This window comes from Helianthus annuus, chromosome 17 (assembly GCF_002127325.2).
Source record: "Helianthus annuus cultivar XRQ/B chromosome 17, HanXRQr2.0-SUNRISE, whole genome shotgun sequence".
Taxonomy (NCBI): Eukaryota; Viridiplantae; Streptophyta; class Magnoliopsida; order Asterales; family Asteraceae; genus Helianthus; species Helianthus annuus.
Window position 1 is genome coordinate 61789933 of NC_035449.2, and position 10052 is coordinate 61799984.

General features: G+C 36.6%; 1 pseudogene; it reads right to left on the reverse strand.

Moving 5' to 3' along the window:
• Positions 1-1121: 1121 nt before the first annotated feature.
• Positions 1122-2241, reverse strand: LOC118489305 (annotated as a pseudogene).
• Positions 2242-10052: the final 7811 nt, after the last annotated feature.

A 10052-nucleotide genomic window follows, 5' to 3' on the forward strand; every position in this document is an offset into this window, starting at 1 on the left:
CTCAATATATATAATAAAAGTAATTACAATAATAACTCCAAGAATCAAGGAGAAAATCAAGACTATAATACAATACAAATAAATACATATGTTCTCAGCTAATAATAACCTTTAAAACCCACAAGTTTTGGATTCAGGTTATAATTTTGACCTCAAATCATACTTGTCCTATTTGATCTAACAAAATTTAGATATCTTTATACTCATAGAAATTGACTACTTATTCATGTAGTACACATTGTTAAATAGTTGTATGACATACATGATGTGCATATTAGAAAGTATATGCTCGCCTACAATTTGCAAGTCTACTTTATACTAGTGATCAATTTCCTATTAACACGACTGTGTGTTTGTAGTAGATAAGAATATTAGATGCATAATTAAGTATGGGAAGTGGCAAAGATAACAAATCTAAGAAGCCTTAAATCCTGTAATCTATATTTTCACCAGGCACATATAAAGCAGTTGTTTCTCACTCTTTAATATTAGGGGGCTGGGTGTTAAAACCATAACAAATTTTAGTTGTCCATTGCTTGTTGATGACAAATCAGTGTTCTTTTCATTTGGATTTTATATATTAATGTATAAAATGATCAATTAGATTGTTGTAGCCGTTGTAATTTGGTTGGTAAAAATTGTGATCTTCACGTATGTTGTAGCCATAGTAAGTAGGTTGGTAAGAAACTAAAAATAAGCATCCATTTTAAGAGTGTAACTGAGATTGTTTGCTGCATTTGAAGAGTGGTTTCAGAGTTAAACTTGTCACCAACTCAATTGTGATTGGATTCCCTCACACTTTGAAGAACGGTTGACTTTGATATATCAACCCACATCGCCGGATTACACTTTGAAGAACGGCTGACTTTGATATATCAACCCACATTGCCTGATTAACATCAAAATGATTTGTAGGCCTATAAAAGATAGGACACAAATCATTCATTAGTATTTGCGCCTAACAATTCCTAATCATTCTAATATTTAATCTACCCATGCGTGACACATACAATTGTGTCTACTACCTGATTTACTAACCTTAATGCCATACTCAGCAAAATTGCAGTATTAGCTTGTATATGCACGATTTTCTCAATAGTCATTAGGATTTAAGTATTTAACTAACATAGCAATACTTAAATGACACCAACATTATAAAGTGTCAGTAGTAAACAATAAGACTGCTACTAATCTGTAGTTGACAGATCAACTGATCTTTGTGGTGAACACATGTAAGGTTTTGGAGGGATTTCCAATAACTCTAAGTCCCCTTCTAACATTTCCAATATCTTGGTGATTGCCGGACGGTTCAAGGGATTAGTTTGTATGCACCACAAACCCACAATAACCATCTTCCGTGCCAACTCGTTTTCTTCATCGCTCACAATCTCATGCAATCTAAGTTGTTCTTCTTCCATCTCAACTTTCTTATATATCCAGTGAGGAAAGTATATTTCACTTGTATGATCAACTGCAGTCTCAACATTTCTCCTCCCTCCAACCATTTCTAGGATCATCATCCCATAACTATAAACATCTGATTTGTGGGAGACCTGACCAAAATTCCTAGAAAATAATTCAGGAGCAATATATCCTGGTGTTCCTCGTATACACGACACGGATACCATGCTTCTTTTCTCAAGGAATAGCTTTGCCAAACCAAAGTCCGCTATCTTTGGGCAAAAATCTTGATCCAAAAGAATATTATGGGGCTTTATGTCGAAATGTAGGATCCTTGTGTTACAACCCTAGTGCAAGTATTCTAAACCTCTAGCAATCCCGATTGCAATCTGGTGCAACTTTTCCCACCCAAGTTGACTAATACCTGAAGATCCCTGACTATATATGAACTTCTCAAGGGATCCATTAGACATGAATTCATAGATCAAAGCTCTTCGACGACCCTCTAAACAAAAGCCCACTAGATTGACAACATTCACATGGGAAGTCCTGCTCACACTAGCAACTTCATTTATGAAATCGTCACCATTATCTTTTGTTTCACTTAAGACCTTCACTGCCACTAAATTCCCATTGCTTAATGATCCTTTGTACACAGTTCCAAAGCCACCTTGTCCTAGTTTAACTACAAAGGACTTTGTAATCTTTTGGAGTTGTGAATAAGAGTACCTTTTTGGAGTGGGAAAGTCACTATTATTTAGGAAAATTTCGGCATTGACATTGTACTTCGCCTTTTTTCTCATCCTAAATTTCCCTTTTAAGCATAATATGACGATTAATGTTGTCACAACACCTACACAGAGAATAGCAACACCTACACAGAGATTTGTAACATTAAGTTGTTGTAAGTTGATCAATAAGTTTATTATTCAAAGTCAAATAGCTGGTTATGGTAACAACATTCATATTCATATTTATGTATTTTGCAACATTGCTTTACTAACAAATCTATAGTGCTAGTGATGCATTCAGTTTTGTTATTAATTGAATAAGAAAAAGACTTTCTTTATTTGTGGATAGACACATCCGATTCTATAATTAATGTTTGTGAAAAGAACATACTTATGCTTTTTTAACCATGGTCTTGAGTCTTGACTTTTGGTGACATAAAAAGTTGTAGGACTTTGATCAGAAAACGATATCATAAAAAAATCGTTGTTTAAATCGTAGTAAACAAATTATCCTCTCCAGATTAAATTACTTTGGGTTTATGGCTTAGGAGGGTGTAAACTTTGAGAATGTCTGTTGTTAGGGCATGTTTGGCTAAGGTTATTTAACCTAAAATGGAGTTTTTGTGAAAAGGACTTATTGACTTATGACTTTTTGTAAAGGAGTTTAAAAAAAAAAAAGTGTTTGGATTAGCTTATAGGGTGGGAAAAATCAATAAGTCAATAAGTTGTTGTTTTTTTAAAATTGTTTGGCTTAGTTTATTGATGTAAAATGATTAAAAGGCCTCAAAAAGTTATAAGCTGCTCAAAAAATCACACCATCCTAACTTCTCAAAAATGACTTTTTCTCCTTTATAAAAAGTCATTTTGAAAAGTCATTTTAGGTTTGCTAAACACAAAATCTCCTTATTAGCTTTTTGAAAAAACTAATAAGTCAATAAGTTGTTTCAAAAAGCTTAGCCAAACATGCTCTTAGTATGACACTCTCGGCCATTTATGTGACACCTGACATTAGAAGGCCTAAACTGCAGCAAGCGGTGGCCGATTCGAGATCGGCAAATCTCCAAAATTAACAAAACAGTAAATGTACAACTTTGCACCATTTTTTCTCTACCTTTCATTTCATGAACTAAGTGGGTTTAAATACAAACATGGAAGTAAAAACATGCTGAAAAGTATAAACGTGGAACATGCATCATGAGTTAAACTACTATCTAATGGAAAACTACCTAACTAATCGAGGATTTTCATATGACTAAATAAAGGTGGCTTCCTATAACCGGTCATCACGGGTTGGGTGAACTGTGAAGCATGAATGGTATCATTGTAAGCACAAATTCGACATTCTGGTCTTCGAGAAATGGGCTTACATCGCCGACAAAAGCTTCACTACAGCTGTACCATCGGCAGCAGGACCAATCTAATGGTTGTTGCTAGTAGCAATCTTGCCCCTGTCGCCTTCCTATGCAACTTCTCGGCTCCAGAGAAACATCATGTCTTTCTTGTTGGTACAGACCGAAGCTGGACCGATGACAAGTGATGATGACTGATCTAGATTATCAGAAGATTGGCTTGGTGATCCGCGATTGAATGTATGTCTCTCATAGTCAAACTCCTATCTCAGCTTTGTACCGAACGAAGACAGATAATGATTGCCTTAATTTGGGGTAGGTATTTAATTTGTTTAAGGTTAAAGTTGTGAGAGACCTACAAAGATACAGGAGAGAGATGGGGTTGAGCGATGAGGCCGATACGCTGAGAGGGATCATAGAAATGGAAAGCACAAGGTTTGAGATATACCAACTTGATCAGTTGGTCTTGTGGGTGACATCATGGGAGGTAGGGCGTCAACAAGTGACAGCAAGGGAGGAATGGGCGATGAAGAAGAAAAGGTGGCTGGGGACTTTTGTAATTTTTTTTTATTTTCTTGACAGAGGAGTATGATATTCATCATGTTTGATTAAACATGTTTCATCCTCTTTCTATACATAATAGGGACCGTGAATGTAAATTTTGAAAAGCAAGGACATAAACCCAATCAAGCTTACCACATGACCATCAATGTAATTTAATCATATTAGAAATACCTAAGTCTTTATTTGATCCTCTTATCACACACACACACACACATACACATACACATACACATACACATACACATACACATACACATACACATACACATACACATACACATACACATACACATACACATACATACATACATAGACAGTTAGACACGAAGGATCTGGCTTGTGCAGTAATGTGATTGAAGTGGTAAGTTACCTAGGATTAGAATCAGTTTTCCATCTTGTTCTTCATCTTGTTTTTCATCTTGTTTTCTATATTGTTTTTGATCTTGCTTCCCTGCAGTAATCAAATGACAAAAGATAATCGTATATGATATATAGGACAGTAAATTTATTCCAGGTTTATATTGACATATCTGATGTACCCAGAAAAAGGATTAACAAAGACGTAAAGGGAAAACGAAGCGGTGAATACCCTTTTTGGCATCTAAACACTCAAAATTTCTCTGAAGACAGTTGCCTTGTTTGAGACACTCATTACAGGAAGGTGCCCAGAACCGAATTGAATACCGAGAATTGAGAAGAGAAAATATATCGGTGTGATTAATAGATGCTGTTCCATTTACCATTTGCTCTATCCTTGGCAGCTGTATTACTTCACAATCATGTGGGAGATCAGCGGGAACTGCAGTATTGCTGATAGGATACTTATAGTAGAAATTGTGGCGTTTGCATAAGTTGTAGCTATTATAATTAGGGTGGTAAAAATAAACATCAGTTTTTGTATCATAATCTTTTGTGCATTTGAAGATAGTGATGTAGGGTTTGATTGAAATGGAAAACAAATGAGGAGTTGGAGAAGTAAAATTATTCACGAGAGCCTTGCAGCTTTTTGTTTTTACTAGGTTTCGAAATGTGGTGTTTTGGATCTTGACGTAAGGACCCTGAGAAATTTTTTCAATAATCTCATATGAGTGTCCTCTGTCAGAACTTTGAGAATCAAAGACTTTTATTATGAAAGTTCAGAATCAAATACAACGACTGAATGATTCAGTCATCACAGATTAACAGTAAACAAAAGTGTAAAAGATCTCCAACTGGATGATCAGTACAATCAATAGACAAAACCCTAGGCTCACGAATGTACGTGTGAGACTCAAGGAACAACTAGAGAGCAGCGAATGACAGGAGAGAATGAGATGCTCGAATGACAGCCACCAAGGGACCAAAGCCCTCTTTTATCTTGCCAACCCTAAGCGACAACACCGGAGCACAACTGGCAACAGCAGGATGCAACGGATATAAGCCCAAGCCACAGCCCAAGACATCAAGCACCCAATTGAAAGAGCAGCCCATCCTAAAGCCCAACCTCACAACCAAGATAAACAAGAGGTTAAAATATGGATAAAATAAAAGGAAACAAACTAAGACACGTTATATAATATGCACATTTATACTGGATAGATATAGGTATTTTAACATCCCCCCTTAGTTTAAATGTGCAAAGGAATTGAACATACCCAGTGACTTACACATTTCAGAATGAGTTTTTGGAAGCAAGCCTTTAGTGAATATGTCAGCTAGCTGGTCCTCAGTCTTAACACCTTTTGTTTTGATCAATCCGGATGCAATTTTCTCTCTTAGGAAAAACAAATCAACTTCAAAATTCTTAGTCCGGTCATGAAAGACAGGATTAGCAGCAATGGACAGTGCTGCAGTGTTGTCACACTTCAGCTCAACCGGAATATCCACAGCAACATTAAGCTCTCTTAACAGATTCAGTAGCCATAATATTTCACACGTGGCACTGCACATAGACCTGTATTTGGCCTCAGCAGAGGACCGAGAAACAACACTTTGTTTCTTACTCTTCCAAGACACCAAAGAGCCCCCAAGAAAAATGCAAAAACCTGTGACAGATCTTCGGCTGTCCACACATTTAGCCCAGTCTGAGTATGCAAAAGCAGTTAACTGGAAAGCGGTGCCTTTGGTAAACAGGATTCCAGCGCCAGGAGCATTTTTGAGATATCTTAAAACTTTGAAAGCAATTTGGGTGTGAGCCTCAGTGGGCTTATGCATGAACTGAGATAGGTAATGAACAGAGTAGGCAATATCAGGTCTGGTGTGAGATAGGTAAATGAGTTTTCCAACAAGTTTTTGATACTGTGTTGGATCCACTGGTTTAGAATTATTTGATGTCAGATTTGTCAAAACATGGTTTTGATCAATGAGACAGCTATTTGGCTTACTGCCACTCATGCCATATTCATTCAGTAAGTCCATGCAGTATTTTCTTTGAGAAAGACAAATTCCATTGTTAGATTTTATTACTTCTATTCCAAGAAAATACTTTAGTAAACCAAGATCTTTGATCAGGAACTCATTTTTTAAAAGGCTCTTTATTTTATTAATCTCATGCTCACAATTCCCTGTTAGCACAATATCATCAACATAAACCAAGAGAACAACAAAGATAGATTTATCAGACTTGATAAACATGGAATAATCGCATTTGGATTGTACAAACCCAATTTTGACTAAGGTTTGGACAAGACGCTCATTCCACATACGAGGGGCCTGTTTTAACCCATACAAAGATTTGTTCAACTTACACACTTTACCCTTCTGATTAACATTTAAACCATCTGGAAGGGTCATGTAAACATCTTCCCTAAGATTGCCATATAGAAAGGCATTGTTAACATCAAGTTGGTATAGGGGCCAGTTGTTTTGGACTGATAGACCAATAACACAACGAACAGTAACCATCTTGACTACAGGGGAGAATGTCTCCTCAAAGTCAATCCCTTCACGCTGATTAAACCCTTTAGCTACAAGCCTAGCCTTAAATCTATCTGTTTCGCCTGTTGATTTGTATTTTACCTTAAACACCCACTTACAACCAATAGGTTTAGTACCACTAGGGGAGTCCACAATATCCCAGGTATTGTTCTTATAAAGGGCTGACAGTTCATCGTTCATAGCATCAATCCACCTTTTATCTTTAAGGGCTTCTTTATAAGTTTGAGGTTCAACAATTTTATTTATATTGGCAGCAAAACACACATTTTCAGTAGGCAGATTAGAGTAATTAACAACTTTATCATAGCTATATTTGGCATTCCCTACAATAAAATCATCAAATCTTCTAGGGGCCGAGGCGGACCTAGTGGATCTTCTAATGATTTGAGTACCCTCAGGAAGGTTTGACTCATCATGAACACTACTTGACTCAGCCCTCACAGGTTCAGTTGGAACCCCTATAGACTCATTAAGCCCAGACACATCATGAACGTCTGATGTATGTTGAGTGTCACTATCAATAGTTGACTCTACTGCATCACTGTGTTGCTGAGTCATAGTAGTTGAGTCAGTGTTGCCCTTCTCTTCATCATGGGGATTTGTATCACTTGAAGGATCAAGGTTGTCAAAGAAATTTAGTTGATTTAACAAGTTTGCATTAATTCCATCATTAGCGTTATTCTTAAAAGGAAAAACAGTTTCATGAAAACTGACATCTCTGGAAAAAATAAACTTTCTTTGGTCCAAGCTCCAAACCTTATATCCCTTTTTAAAGTTGGAATACCCCATAAAAACACATTTTTCAGCACGTTCTTCAAGTTTATCAGAGACATCTAAAGTAGTGAAGTAACACAGACAACCAAACACTTTCAAGTGATCAAGAGAAGGTTTAAAACCAAAAAGCATTTCATAAGGGGAACAACCATGTAGCACAGAGGAAGGAAGCTTGTTGATTAAGTATGAAGCAGTAAGCACACATTCAGACCAGTATTTAAGAGGGACCTTAGACTGAAATAATAAAGCTCTTGCAACATTTAACAAGTGTCTGTGTTTTCTTTCAACAACCCCATTTTGTTGTGGGGTGTAAGTGCAAGAGGTTTGATGAATTATCCCTTTGGATTTAACAAAGGATGACATTTGAGAGTTAATGAATTCAGATCCATTATCACTCCGAAAGATCTTGATATCAACCTCAAATTGGGTTTTGATCAAGTTGTAAAAACTTTGTAAGTTTTCAAAAACTTCTGATTTAGATTTCATTAGATATACCCACACCACTCTAGTGAAATCATCAACAATAGTGAGAAAGTATTTGTAACCATCTATGCTGGTGACCTTGTAGGGGACCCAAACATCTAAGTGCACCAGATCCCCTATTTTCGTTGACCTGTGATCACTTAGAGGAAATGGTGCCCTATGTTGTTTGGCCCTGTGGCAAATGTCACAAGGATTGGCATCGTTTGATTCAGTTTTAATTTGTAAGATTTTTAGCACTTGTTCAGCTGGGTGACCCAGCCTTGAGTGCCAGAGCTTTATGCTTTCAGTTTTACTTAAGCAAGAAAAATTAGTGCCTAGAGGATTACCACAAAAGTACAAGCCCTCAGCTTGTCTACCAGTCACCAGGGTTTTCTTGGTGAAGGAATCCTGAATGTAACAAGTATTCTCATCAAATATGATTCTAAGCTTGTTATCTTTAGCAAGTTTATACACAGAGATGAGATTCACATAATATTCAGGCACAACAAAAACATCCTTTAGGATCACAGACTCAGATAGTTTAAAACATCCAATTTTAGTAACTTTAGCATCCGTTCCATTAGGGTGTTTAATGGTTATATTATATTCAGTGACATCTACCAGGTTGAACATGTTTTTACTGGACATTACCATGTGCTGATTTGCCCCAGAGTCTATGATCCAGTTCAGACTCTGGGCAGAGGAGTTCACAGAGTTAAAACAGACAAGATGCTTGAAGTTAGAAAAGGAGTTAAAGCATTTACCTCCCACATTGGACTTACTAGAGTCTTCAGTTTTATTTTCATTCAGCAGCCCTAGCAACTTGGAAAATTGATCAGCAGACAGAGTGTTTAAGGAGCTACTACCTTTATCACCCACAAAATTATTCACAGAAGGGCTATTCCCATTACTGACAGAATTATTAGACTTAGACCACTGACTGTTTGGTTTTTGTCTATAGTTAGAAGGATAGCCATGGAGTTCAAAACATTTATCAACAGTATGCCCAACCTTATTGCAATGAGTACATTTAAGATTAGGGTTGGGACCTTTGTTAAATTTTTTTTTGTCATTAAAATTGTTTGACTTAGCAGCAAAACCAACATTAGGAGTTTTAGACCCACTATTTGATCCTCTATGGGACTCTTCTCTAGGGATAATAGAGAAGGCAATTTTAATGGTAGGTAGAGGATCTCTAGTCAAGAGATTAGTTCTAACAGGTTGATAAATGTCATCAAGGCCCATTAGAAACTGCATAAGTTTGAATAACTGATTAAACTCATTGAACTTGGATGAAGCATTGCAAGTACAAGAAGGCAACTGAAGCATAGCATCAAATTGTTTCCACATAGTGTTAATTTTGTGATAGTACTCAGAGACACTAGAACCATTTTGACTCACAGAGTTGATTTTTTGATATAAGCTAAACACAACAGACCCATCAACTTTATCATATGTGTCCTTTAAATCATCCCATACTTCTGAGGCAAGTTTAGAGTAGACTTGGCCAACATATAATTCATCAGAGACAGAGTTCAAGATCCAGGTGAGAACAATAGAATTGCATCTATCCCACTGACTAGCAAGCACATTATTGTCTTTAGATTTAACACAACTACCATCAATGAACCCTAGTTTGTTTTTAGCCATTAGAGCAAGTTTCATAGCATTGGACCACACCACATAGTTTTCAGTTCCTTTAAGCTAATGCTAACTATTGTGAGACCACTAGAGTCACTAGCATGAAGATATAATGGGTCACTAGCATCCAACTTGCTAATCAAGGTCACAGCAGTCTCAGATTTATCAGGCTTAATGATAAAAGAAAAAAACACAGAACAGAGCAGATAGTGAA